Source organism: Scylla paramamosain, unplaced genomic scaffold, assembly GCF_035594125.1.
Source record: "Scylla paramamosain isolate STU-SP2022 unplaced genomic scaffold, ASM3559412v1 Contig99, whole genome shotgun sequence".
NCBI lineage: Eukaryota > Metazoa > Arthropoda > Malacostraca > Decapoda > Portunidae > Scylla > Scylla paramamosain.
In genome coordinates, this window is record NW_026973764.1 from 290,001 (window position 1) to 295,000 (window position 5,000).

A 5,000-nucleotide genomic window follows, 5' to 3' on the forward strand; every position below is an offset into this window, starting at 1 on the left:
ACAATATAAAAATCGATAACAGCAACAACAACAACAACAACAACCCCAGCTCCACACCATCTGGTTCACCACCACCACAGCCCCAACACAACAGCAACACAACCACAGCCGTTAACACCTGTACCACCACCACCACCACCCACCACAACACAAAGTACAAAACAAACTCGTGCAGGAAATTAAATCTGAATTGTGATCGGATTTATATAGTTTTTCCTCTACTTTATTTCCTCTTTCGTATTTCCTCTTTCGTAACAAATCGCTACTGTGCTTTTTTTTGTTTTTATCTCTTCTTTTTCCTACTACTTCCTCTTCTTCCATTTTCCACTTACTCCTTCCTTCTGCCCAATTTATTCACGTGGATTCTCCCCTTTTTTTCCCCCTTTTTCATTCACTATCATTCATTTCCTTCTTCCTTTTCATAATCAACACGTTTTCGCTTCCACTCAATGCCTCTTTCCCTTTTACACATCCATTGTTATTCATTATTTTCCTTTCTCTCATCGATTCTCTCCTTCCCTCTTTCTTTCTTTCTTCACTGCAATTCCTTCCTTCCTTTTCCTTACATTCATTCATTCTTGTTTTCCTCTCCCCATTCGCGCCTTCCTTCCCTCCTCCACACTCCTTCGCTTTCCTTCCTTTCTCCTGCACCTTTCTCTCTCTTGCACCCTTTCATTCGTTTCTCTTGCCCAGTCTCACACTACATATTCCCTCTTTTTCACCTTATTCCTTCCTTCATCTCTTCTTTCCTCTACATTCTTTTACTCCTTTCCTTGCTTTAACACTCCTTCCTCCTATTACCCTCTACCACTCTCACTCTTCCCTTCTTTCCCCTCTTCTTCCCCCTCGTTCTTTCCTCTTGTGCGCTCATATCTTGCATTCTGTTCTCTCTGCACCCACTACACACCTCTTCCACCTCCTGCTCCACTTCCCTCCTTCAGCTCTGCATTATTTCGCTTCTCACCTTCTTTCTTCCCTTCAGTAATTGCTCCACACAGACGCCATGTGGGTTAAGCGTGGAGGAGGAAGAGGAGGAGGAGGAGGAAGTGGTGGTGGAGTCCTTTGTAAGGCTTCTATACACCTGTTTAGGCTATTGATGTATGTGCGTGGCTGGTGAGACAAGAGGGATCAAATCAGATAATGAGGGATAGACAGTGGGGTTGAAAGAAGAAGTAGTAGAGGTTGGGTGAAGAACAGTGACAGAAGTATGAGAATGAAATATGACAGAAATGCCGTCTTGTCTGCGCCACAGGTGTTTCAGTTCATTTAGTTTTCTAAAATAATAGTACAACAGTTGTATTATTCATATATTGGTTCAGGTAAGGCTTTTCGAAATGTGTTTACTGGTTTCCTGAGGAGGCGATGTTCATTTTCTTCTGCTGGAGTTGTGTTTATGTACGTGGCGTCCTTGAGTATGTGCGTCAGTTTGTGATGTACTTGTTTTCCTCTCATATAAAATATTGTATTAATTGGTTCCATTTTTGCTTGTGTGTGCAGTTCCTCCGGTGTGTGGGGATGTTTCGTTGTAGGCGAAGCGGAGTGGAAAAGTGTGTGTGTGTGTGTGAGAGAGAGAGAGAGAGAGAGAGAGAGAGAGAGAGAGAGAGAGAGAGAGAGAGAAGAGAGAGAGAGAGAGAGAGAGAGAGAGAGAGAGAGAAGAGAGAGAGAGAGAGAGAGAGAGAGAGAGAGAGAGAGAGAGAGAGAGAGAGAGAGAGAGAGAGAGAGAGAGAGAGAGAGAGAGAGAAAGAAAGAGAGAGTGAGGGGACAGGGGAAGCAGACGGGCAGACAGACAGACAACCATACATACAAACAGGCATGCAGACAGACAGAGACCGGCAACCTCCTCCCCCTACACACACACACACACACACACACACACACACACACACACACACACACACACACATACACACACACACACACACAGGTATATAAAGAACACAGGCTTCTCCACCGACCTTGATGGAACGTTTTGTGGTGAAAAGTTGAGAATTTCCAAAGGTATCACTGACTGGAGAGGTGTAATGAAGTGGACTCTTGGTTTTCTTTAGTCCAATGGCTTCTCCACCAACCTTGATAGGACGCAGTGTAAGTGTCGTCGATTATTTTCTTAGTCGCTAATGACAAAAAGAGTAATGAGTTCCAGAAATTGTTTTTTTTTTCCCCTGCGAGGTTAATGAAATGTGGCTGTGGAGGTGAAGCATGCATTCTTCAAACACTACTGACATTAAAAGAAGTATTCGAGTTCTTGGAGTTGTTCTCATGTCTACAGTCAGTTTTTACTGTTGTGGTTCCTGCCTTCGACTTTAATAGAATGTTGTGGCGTAAGAGAAATATATATTTTTTCAAACGCCACTGACATCAAGAACAGTTATCGAGTTTTTGAATGAAATATTTTAACATCAGCAGTTATTTATTTATTTATTTATTTATTTATTTATTTTAGTTTTGGCTTCTCATGCTTGGTAGTGTGTCGTGGTGCAGGTGAACACAATGGTCTGTTTTTTGTATGAAATGTGTATTATAAAATAGGGTAAGTAAAGTTTTTTTTTAATGTATTCATGTAAACAACAAATCTACGTATTTTTTTTTATTTCTATTAAATAATTAAAGTTTTTTTTTTATGTATTCATGTAAACAACAAATCTACGTATTTTTTTTTTTTTATTTCTATTAAATAATTAAAGTTTTTTTTAATGTATTCATGTAAACAACAAATCTACGTATTTTTTTTTTATTTCTATTAAACAATTAAAGTTTTTTTTTTAATGTATTCATGTAAACAACAAATCTACTTTTTTTTTTCTATTAAATAATAATAATAACAATAATAATAATAATAATAATAATAATAATAATAATTCTCTCTCTCTCTCTCTCTCTCTCTCTTTCTCTCTCTCTCTCTCCTCTCTCTCTCTCTCTCTCTCTCTCTCTCTCTGGAACACTACCACTGCCAGTAAAAAGAGTAATCGAGTTGTTGAAGTACTTAAATGCCTGAAGTTGTATGATCTTACTGGTTCTTGCCACGACTGATGGCCTTGGAATAAGCGAAGAGAACAACTTGGAGCAGCACCGCAAACACTAAAAGCAGCAGACGAATAGTTCAAACCTCTCAGCGGCTCTTGTTTTCATATCTGCTCAGTGAGGGTGGCTGGAGTAAACCGATAGCTGGAACATTCGACCACCTGAACAATTCGTAATACTGAAAAAATTTACTGGAATATGACTGAACCAATTCCATCACTCCTAATGCACAAAAGAAACCGAAAAAAATGATGTAGTTGGTGAAAGACTTGCCCAACTAAACGATTCCTGCCATAGAAACATGAAAAATTAAAACACTAACAATTTCTGGGATTTCTGATAAATTCTCATTTTCTTATGGTCTCTCTCTCTCTCTCTCTCTCTCTCTCTCTCTCTCTCTCTCTCTCTCTCTCTCTATATATATATATATATATATATATATATATATATATATATATATATATATATATATATATATATATATATATATATATATATATATATATATATATATATATATATATATATATATATATATATATATATATATATATATATATATATATATATATATATATATATATATATATATATATATATATATATATATATATATATATATATATATATATATATATATATATATATATATATATATATATATATATATATATATATATATATATATATATATATATATATATATATATATATATATATATATATATATATATATATATATATATATATATATATATATATATATATATATATATATATATATATATATATATATATATATATATATATATATATATATTTTTTTTATGTAGGAAGGATACTGGAAAAGGGCAACAAAAATCTAATAATAAAAATGCCCACTGAAATGCCAGTCCCTTAAAAGGGTCAAAGCAGTGGTCAAAAATTGGTGGATAAGTGTCTTGAAACCTCCCTCTTGAAGGAATTCAAGTCATAGGAAGGTGGAAATACATAAGCAGGCAGGGAGTTCCAGAGTTTACCAGAGAAAGGGATGAATGATTGAGAATACTGGTTAACTCTTGCGTTAGAGAGGTGGACAGAATAGGGGTGAGAGAAAGAAGAAAGTCTTGTGCAGCGAGGCCGCGGAAGGAGGGGAGGCATGCAGTTAGCAAGATCAAAAGAGCAGTTGGCATGAAAATAGCGGTAGAAGACAGCTAGATATGCAACATTGCGGCGGTGAGAGAGGGGCTGAAGACAGTCAGTTAGAGGAGAGGAGTTGATGAGACGAAAAGCTTTTGACTCCACCCTGTCTAGAAGAGCAGTATGAGTGGAACACCCCCAGACATGTGAAGCATACTCCATACATGGACGGATAAGGCCCTTGTACAGAGTTAGCAGCTGGGGGGTGAGAAAACCTGGCGGAGACGTCTCAGAACACCTAACTTCATAGAAGCTGTTTTAGCTAGAGATGAGATGTGAAGTTTCCAGTTCAGATTATAAGTAAAGGACAGACCGAGGATGTTCAGTGTAGAAGAGGGGGACAGTTGAGTGTCATTGAAGAAGAGGGGATAGTTGTCTGGAAGATTGTGTCGAGTTGATAGATGGAGGAATTGAGTTTTTGAGGCATTGAACAATACCAAGTTTGCTCTGCCCCAATCAGAAATTTTAGAAAGATCAGAAGTCAGGCGTTCTGTGGCTTCCCTGCGTGATGTGTTTACCTCCTAAAGGGTTGGACGTCTATGAAAAGACGTGGAAAAGTGCAGGGTGGTATCATCAGCATAGGAGTGGATAGGACAAGAAGTTTGGTTTAGAAGATCATTAATGAATAATAAGAAGAGAGTGGGTGACAGGACAGAACCCTGAGGAACACCACTGTTAATAGATTTAGGAGAAGAACAGTGACCGTCTACCACAGCAGCAATAGAACGGTCAGAAAGGAAATTTGAGATGAAGTTACAGAGAGGATAGAAACCGTAGGAGGGTAGTTTTGAAATCAAAGC

The 5,000-nt window shown here is 37.4% G+C and overlaps 2 long non-coding RNA genes across 5 annotated transcripts in view; one reads left to right on the plus strand and one right to left on the minus strand.

Annotated features, from left to right (window-relative positions):
• The window catches only part of LOC135099030 (uncharacterized), a 27,171-nt gene that overhangs the window by 11,127 nt on the left and 11,044 nt on the right, over window positions 1–5,000 (plus strand). The gene's annotated exons all lie outside the window — the stretch shown is intronic.
• LOC135099029 (uncharacterized) overlaps window positions 2,910–5,000 on the minus strand; it is a 5,431-nt gene continuing 3,340 nt past the window's right edge. For 2 of the 4 annotated variants that reach the window (XR_010267573.1, XR_010267574.1), the window contains exon 5: window positions 2,910–3,182. This is a non-coding gene — a long non-coding RNA (uncharacterized LOC135099029). Of the gene's footprint in view, window positions 3,200–5,000 lie in introns of all 4 variants that reach the window. The other 2 variants (XR_010267576.1, XR_010267575.1) reach the window with 2 other exon arrangements.